This window comes from Octopus bimaculoides, chromosome 18 (genome assembly GCF_001194135.2).
Source record: "Octopus bimaculoides isolate UCB-OBI-ISO-001 chromosome 18, ASM119413v2, whole genome shotgun sequence".
Classification (NCBI taxonomy): domain Eukaryota; kingdom Metazoa; phylum Mollusca; class Cephalopoda; order Octopoda; family Octopodidae; genus Octopus; species Octopus bimaculoides.
The window spans coordinates 49,167,818-49,176,940 of NC_068998.1; the positions used below are offsets into that span (position 1 = coordinate 49,167,818).

General features: G+C 33.0%; 2 long non-coding RNA genes across 2 annotated transcripts in view; one reads left to right on the forward strand and one right to left on the reverse strand.

Moving 5' to 3' along the window:
* LOC128249876 (uncharacterized) overlaps positions 1–1,574 on the reverse strand; it is a 38,572-nt gene extending 36,998 nt beyond the window's left edge. Inside the window, exon 1 of the long non-coding RNA XR_008266006.1 lies at positions 1,340–1,574. This is a non-coding gene — a long non-coding RNA (uncharacterized LOC128249876). The remainder of the gene's footprint in view (positions 1–1,339) is intronic.
* LOC128249875 (uncharacterized) lies at positions 1,495–5,092 on the forward strand. The gene is made up of 4 exons (XR_008266005.1): positions 1,495–1,616; positions 3,367–3,451; positions 3,932–3,970; positions 4,995–5,092. It is a non-coding gene; the product is annotated as an uncharacterized LOC128249875 (long non-coding RNA).
* The last annotated feature ends 4,031 nt before the right edge of the window (positions 5,093–9,123 follow it).

Sequence of the window (9,123 nt, forward strand, 5' to 3'; positions counted from 1 at the left end):
ATATATATATATATATATATATATATATATATACAACAATACATTAGAATACAGAGACAGGTATATCAAAATTTTCTTCTAATTTTACCTATGGTCATACAGCATAATTATTTGCTTACTGTGACCAACACGTGTTTCTACTGCACATTGTGTGTGCATTTGCCTATTCAACCCAGAATAACCTTCTGTGCAACTTCATTTAGGCCCTTCCAGAAAGCATCGTTCAAAGCGAACAGAGTTAATATATTTGTAGCTAGTTTAAGATACCAATTGTAGTGATGGAGTATATGTTGAAATCCTATATAGCTATAAATGTCTAGGGTGACCGCTATTTAACACCAATGTAGATCGGAAAAGTGTGTTTTAATCTATGCTAAATTAAGTCAAATTAAGTTCTAACATGTAGTTTTCAAAGTTTTTGATAGGGAGAATGACAATTTTAGGTTGTGTTTGTTTATTATTTAGCCAGAGGCCTAAAATAATGTATTAGAAAATTCTCAGAATTGAAGAAGTATTTATAAATCATAGCCCACAAATTCTGACTCCATAGAGTACAAGAGTTAAAATGTCCACATACAATCCAATTTGCGTATAAACCAAAGAACACAAACTAAAGAGATTTATACCCACCCACAATATTTTGTGAACATCAGAGAACTGTATAAGCACAATTCTATACTAACAACAAGAAGACATGCTTGAGTAATAACCACACCTCCCAAATAAAAACAAATAAAACACAAGAACTAACAAGCTTAAACATAGCGCTTACATTCCTTTGTGGACTTTCTTAATATTCCACTAAAAAAAATAAGCGACACATCTAGTGACTGAATTTTCAAAAACTGGAACAAACTTTGAAACTCTGACCACATTGTCAAAGCAAACGATTACACACATACACGCTTACATATACAGAATGTGCTGTGAAGTTCCTGACATTACGGATGTCACGAAAAGCCTGGAGGGGGGGGGGAGCCCAACATTCCGAGTTCCTTCAGAAGGCTTAGAAGAAAAAAAAACCCCGAAGGATCACTGCAATAATTGTATGAATCTGATAAGGTATGATGAATAAGACAATAATGAAATGATCCATCTGTGTTGTGTATTACGTAAAATTAGTAACTTTTCAGCACATGCTTTCGAGGACATGCTTTCGAGCGCATATATATATAAATATATATTACACAGACACACGCAGACATACACTCAGACACAGAGACACGTACACTCAGGAGCACACACATATATATGCACATATGTATATTATCTATATATGAAATGAAAACAATGGTTGCACGATGGATATAAAAGTCAATGAATATATTATAATTCTCACCGAATTAGTGTTCCAAAAACCTGAAAATGCTTGACATCTAAAACATCTGTATAAAGGTCTAATATATTCTTCGGCTTTTGGACAACGAAAAGACTTATGTGTAATAACATCACATACATCATATTTATATCTATTTTAGTGAGTCAAAATAACATCTGTTAGCAGCATTTATAAAGAATTTAGAAAAGGCCACTATATATAGTTCTCCATGTAACCTTCCATTTAACACAAATAAGTATGATGAAATCTTGTATCTTTATCTTATTTTTCGTTGTCGGTGAGTAGCTATTTAATCATTATATTACAAAATAAAATGCTCTTTTATTCACACATACAAACACAGAAATACGTGCGCGCGCGCGCACACACACATGTTTATACAACTATATAGATAAGTAGCCCGTTGATTTCCTTTTCTGGAAAATGTAGCTATTCCAAATTGACATTTCGGAATTTTAGTAGCAGAAACAAGTGCACCAATCATTTCTGGTATAAATGTGAATTTATAATCTGGGTATAGAAACTCTTGTTTTCGAAGTAATTGTACCGGAGCATGTATCAATTCGTGTATGTAAGTATGGAATCACTAGAATATTTATCCGTTCAACAAATTGGGAGTGGGAAACACTTATTATTATGGCCGGGTGACACTCCGGGCCGAAACAACTATATCTAAAGAACGTAAGGCAATTTGTTTTATAAAAGGCTTTGAAACATCTATTATATCTACTTAGAAATCATTAGCATGTCATATAAATTATTATATGACTGTCTTGTCTCCCTCTTATGCAGCAAATAAATATTATTTGTTGAGAACAGTAGAACATCTGGCACATAATATATGTCTATTATTATACAGTTCGGAAGGCTGATAATATTTATAACGCTACAAGCTTACTTTATCTTCATCAATAAATAAAAAAAAGCATTCTCAAATATCCTTTATATTAAAGACTAGATCCATTCATGTTTGATCGTGTTTGACACGGTTTCTAATGTACATGACAGCAAGAAGCAGATACAATGATGGGGATTAAAGCACCGCTGTTCCGAAAAGCATTCATTTACACGCACTTCTACTTTTATAACATAGAATGTCATCGACGACATGTCATCATCTTAGTTTCGTCTTTTTCATCACAAAGTGGCACACCTATAATTGTATATAGAATAATCGCCAGTTAACACGTAGATTCACAACACCGTCGATATCTCAGATAATTTAGGTCTTTAAGTACAACTATTGATACAAATTAAGGCACGTATACACAACTTCCAGATGTCGCGTTTGCTATGCTCTGAGGATGATATAGATTTTGTGCCTTTCTTGGTGCATTTTTGTACACTGAATTTGTGCAAATGTCTGTTAACGTTGCACTACTTATTATCAATACTTAAATACCTTCTTATTACTTCATTTTGATGACCTTCAAGAAGCTAAAATATGTCGCACAGGCACTCAGTTCTCAATACACTGCTCATTATCGCAGAGGTAGCTTTAAACCAATTAATTTCATTAGTAAATCCTGTTTCCTTGTCATTTACTAATAAACATTACGCTCTGTAGTTGCTTCAAATGTTATTCTAATGCATATAAGTAGTTCTAACAAGAGATTATTAGTATTACACGCCCAATAAATTACAAAGGTACGTATATGTAGATGTATTGTCAATTATAGACCTATCACTCTGCATGTGACTTGCAGTTAACAATATAATAAGTAGTGAAAACCCGTAAGTGTATCAAGCAATAAAGTAATTTTGAATGTTATGATCTGCTGTGCACAACGTATTCTTTTCTTAATTTGTAAAAAATATGGCCGACATCTAAGGCCCATGCCATGCATTTTGGCTGAGATATGCAATAAATTGAATACGCCGCTTAGTTGTACTTAATTTATAAGCCCATAAATCGAGTAAATCAAAATTGGTGTAGAGAGAATTTGACCCCAGAAAATAAGTAAAAATATTGACGAAATGTTTTGAATTTTATTGTGATTATACTTTCTCTTCAATTTAAATTTCAGACGTTTCAGAATAGACGACCCGTGTGTTCAGGCAATAACTACTTGTTCTGCATTCTTCAATAAAATGTACGAGGAAAAGTGTGTGGTAAGATATCCTTATTACTTCACTTACAATAAAAAAAATTGGTCACGCAACAGAATTCCATACGATATAAATAAATTTAACAATAGTTGAAATAGATTCGATTGATATTTAAACCCTAAAATATTTTTGCTAAAATGTATGAGGAAAAATTAATAATCGCTTACGACAAACTGTTAAAATATGATAAACGGTCAGCAGCACTTGTTATTGGACCAATGGATGCGTTTCAAACTCTAAGTTCTCTTCAGTTCTAGGTGCCATTAAAGGTGAATCACAGCCACAAAATAAGAGACACAAAACAAGCTTTATTTCTGCTTTTACAGTCTATTCCTTAGCCTTGTTATGTTGAACAAAACGTACTGGGATTGGATTTTATTGTTCTATTTATTTGTGCTAATATTTTCGGTTTTATGATGCATTAAATTTTCTTTCGGACTTAAAATTCAAAATAAATATCAAGGTTTATGTTTTTGTTTTCAGTATGGCCATCGACCTAAAAACTTTAGAAGTGAATATAGGGTACGTAACTCCTTCACAATATTTACAACTGCATTAGTGATTCAATGTGAATGATATCTCATATTTTAGTATGATACTACTGCAGCATTTGGCCGAATAATGGAAGTAAAATTACCATTCAATAATAAATTAACATCCAACACTACAAACAACCATCATCTATAGGTTTCTAATATAGCAGCAGTGTTATAGTCCGTTATTCATCGTAGTTTATAATTTTACGCGGGAACGTGAAATAATTCTTTTTAGGAACTGTAGGGCACATAAAGCTACATATAATAGCACGTAAATATTGGGTTGGAGAATTCTTTGGATAGAAAACGTCGAAGGCCGGATATCTACATTCCATTATTCATAGAAGGATCAAGTGTGCATCGATATTTACTATCCAAAAATGGATATACTATTTAATTAAATACGCCATATTGGAGCAACAATATGTTTGCATCGTTACAATAATTCGTACCATTAATAGGATATATTTGTGCTAAAATGTTAATAATAAGTTGGTTCACATGAATTTCAATGATGAATAATAAGTATGTTGACGATACAACACATCCTGTATTCACTACACTATATGTTCTCTATTATTGTAGTAACACATTGATATGAGTGTCTTCTGCAATTATGGGATTAATATCGGTTTATTACTTACATAGCAATAAAAATTCATACAAATTTAATACAAATTTATAAACGGGAAAGCTACATTAAAATTGCTTACGTATAAGTAGACTGACTAATTTGACAATGGATATTAATAAAATACTTCAATCATACTGGGAAAATCATTAGTCATTCCTGCGTTAATATTATGGGAGCATCGTAATATGTAAGATGCCACTGAAATAGCAAATGCGATGTCAACTTAGTGCACTTACATCAATATAGTTAGATGCAATGTCAATTGAAAAATAATAATCAATACGAAAGTATATGGAGTAAAAATAGATTGTTTATTGTACATTAAAAACCTATAAATATCGATGTTTGAATAAATATATTTATTTTCTCTTTACAGATCAGTATCCAATCAATATTTGCGACAATAATTGTGCTGATGGTATTGCAAATATATAAATATTAATGTTTAAATAAATATATGTTATATACAATTAATAGTTTTTTTTTGTTAAACAACTAATTTTATACGTCTTCCATTCCACATATTACTGATCATATCTCGAAAAGACTCCTATAAATTGATAGTTGATGGTAACATCATTTCTTCGTTTATTGAAGTTTAGCAACGTCAAGTACGTATTTAAATGGGAAACCGATGCGTTATCCGTGAAACCTTTAGAGGTGCAAGGCCGACAGTGTGTTTTAAAAATTTGCTTCTCAGGCAGATGTTTCCGGTTCAATCTATAGCCAAAATACCACTGCACGGCATCTTGGCTGTAGATTTATACTATAATCCCAGGACGACTAAACCGTTTAAGTGTAATTAATATGGAAACTCACTACATCTCTCTCCCTTTCTCTCCCCTTCTCTCTCCCCCATATATATATATATATATATATATATAATGCTATTTGCCAACGTAACATCATCCCTTCCAGCACAGTCACGTTATGTTGGCAAACAACCTTTACTTTAAAGAACTGTTATTGAATATCTCCCTTTGAGAGATTTAGGAATAATAATGTTTCTACTTTATTAGATCAGTAACTGTGTGTCACTCTGACTGTGGCCATGCTGGGACACTGCCACAACGGGTTTCTAATCGCAGAAATTGACCCAGGACTTATTCTTTGTTATTCTAGTACTTATTCCAGTATTTATTTTAGCGGTCTCTTAGACCGAACCGCTAAGTTACTGGACATAAATACTTCACCATCGGTTGTCTTGTGATGGTAGGAGGGGCGGAAAGAGACACAGACACAAGGACACACACACATACATGAATATATATACGTATATATACGTATATTCAGTTTCCGTCTATCAAATCCAATCAGAAGGCTTTGGTCGGCCTGAGACCATAGTAGAAGGCAGTACCCAAGATGCCACGGAGGGGGATTGTACCCGGAACCATGTGGTCAAGAAGCAAGCTTCTTGACAAACAGCCACTCCTATAGTTACGTATAAAACAGGAAGTAACAATCGGTGACTGTAAAGTGATTTCACCAATTTTATCCCTTTAAGTGCAAAATTAAATTCCATTGTTATTCCTGTAATGATATTATATATCTAGAAGAAAGCAGAATTAGTATTTCTGCGAGTTACGTTGCCAAAATAAACTTGACATATCTCAACTAAACATAGTTACAAATGACATTTGTCAGGAAAATGTAGATTGCTGTATAAAATTACTTTCTGCAGTTAAGATTGATAAAATTTCCAGTGAACAGATCTGATGTGATTTCCGCAGTAAAAGCGTTAATGCATCTGAACGTCTGGTGTTCAGAATAGTTGTGGATGGCAAATACAGGTGTATGTTGAGGAATGCGTCGACGTGTAGTGAATACGTTGACGTGTTCTACAACTACATGTTTTCTGTAAATCATTTTATTTCTTTGTATCTTCGACAACGAAACTGTATCACGACATTGTCAACCTAAGTTGAAAGCACAAATATTCACACAAATATTGCATACAATCGAAGCAAAACATTTCGAAAACTAATGTGTGACATTTTGCTGCTCTAAATTACCTTCATTATTTTTACAGGCGACAATCTGAGAGAATATCAATGAAAACTTCACGTGATATTTCATTCTGAAACGGCAACCTTTTAGTTAATAATATAAGATGATTTATGGTTAAAGTACTGATCTCCATTGAAACAACTACGTATCCTAATAAATATGCTCTTGTCTAAATATGATAAATGTCTTTTGCAGTAGTTCATATGTTTCAATACCAAATCTTTAACTAGGAAATTTTAAAATAATTGCGTTGTATATTCAGACCCCGATTATTTACTGGTCCCAGTGAATTTAATTGTCGTATGAATTTATGTTTTAGAGAAGCATAAAATTAACTTTAATATAATTAAATTAATATCATCAAGTTTTGAAGGGTAATACACATGTAATTATACAGTAAACATTTTCTATGTTGTACATTGTTATAGAAGCATTCTAAACTTCATTGCATATTTCTTGTTATAAAATGTTTAACACAAATCCCCAAATATAATGTATGATATTTCAACTTTTTGGCTGGGGAAGATTAGCAAGATTATTCTGGTGTGTACTTCAGATTTTACTTAAATATTATTGGATGTAATTAATTAGGTGTTTTGCTTAGAGAGTAGCCATGTTTGAGATAAGGTTTAAGGTTTAGTACTGATGCTCTCTTATGTTATTCGTGTTCTCACCTTTCCCTTCTACTGAGACACATTGATATCAGTATATCTCTGTATTCTTTGCGGTTTTCACAGAAAAAAAACAAAAAAACTGTTGAATACTTTCCAGCTTTCGCGTAGCAGAAGTAAAGGTTTTTAGAATAAATTTGATATTGTACATGAGCGAAAGTTGATTTCTGCGCATGTAAAGGTTTCTTTAGCAGTGGCATATAAAATCATATTGCAGGTACTGACTTTGCTGCATTCATTTAAAACTAATCATAGAAATACGCGATATTAATAATAATGAAGATCTATCGGTGGTAACATCACGCTTTTGCAATGCATGGGCGACTGCTGGTCCTCCATAAAAACCTTGCCCAGACATGTGCCTCGGAAGGTAACCTTCTAGGTGCAATCCCATGGTCATTCATGACCGCGGGGGTCTCCTCCTATTTGTATATATATATATATATATATATATATGCGTTTGTGCGCATGTGTATGTGTGTGTATAGACATTGTCTCTGTTACTTACTGATGGCCTGTTATAACGTCTGGCTGTGCTAGAATATGTGAATCTAAATAATTGCTTCTCAGTCGTTCTACGTCGACGCAAAATAAATTTATTCTGATCACATACATACATTGTTTAAGAAAAGCTTTTAAAATAATTGCACGATTCTAAGTCTCATGAAATATGTAATCACGTAATGTTTCTATTGCGCATCTAAAATTGTTTTAACTGAATTCTATTACTTGAATTTTTTAACCCAATCCTATGCCTAAATACGAAAGGGATGAAACGAAGAGCAAAACATAAATAAACGTTACGTAATCATAAAGTATGTCTGATTTATCGATCGTATTTTCATAGGGGTAAATTACTTCATATATATGCATACATGCATACAAATTTGAGTGAGCGTGTGTCTCCGTATCTGTGCGTGTGTCTGAATGATTCGTTTCGACTAGAGGATAAATTGCGGTAAATAATGGCGTTCAAATACTAGTCTGAAAAGCGTTTGTGATAGGAAAATTCAAAGGCAGCGTCTGTTGTCTTCCACGTATAGGGTTTGGGGTTAAACAGAATATCTATGCCATGTTAACAACTGGTTTATCTTCTTTGAGTTCAGCCATTAAACCGAAATATTCAAAGGTTTATCTTCTTTGAGTTCAGCCATTAAACCGAAATATTCAAAATTTCTAATTTTTCATAACTTTAAACTATATACATACATACATACACACATACATACATACATACATACATACATACATACATACATACATACATACATACATAAATACATACATATATACACATATACACACATATATATATATATTTAATGAAAATAACAGCACCACCAACAACAGTAATAGCAATAATAATAATAATAATAATAATAATAATAATAATAATAATAATAACAACTCCCGCCGACGGGTATGAACATCATCGTGAGCCAGTCGCTGATGGTAAAAATGTCACTATCCTCTGGGATTTTTCAGTCAACCCCGACAGAACATTCCAGGCTAATTGACATACAAAAGATGTGGCATCCTAAACCGAGAACTGTGGGTGTCCTAGGTATGATAAGAAAGGGATGTCAGGAACATCTAGATGATATCCCAGGAGAATCACGTCTCAGTACTGCCCACATCCTTAGTAAAAACCTACGAATTTACATATGTGTTGTACTACACAGAAATATTTTGCTACTGCCCCTGACACTTGCCTTCCCCAAACTTTCAGTGGGACAGAACCCGGAACGATGTGGTTGATAAGCTAGTTATTTACCACACAACTACTCCTGCGCATATAAGTATATATATATATATATATATATATAT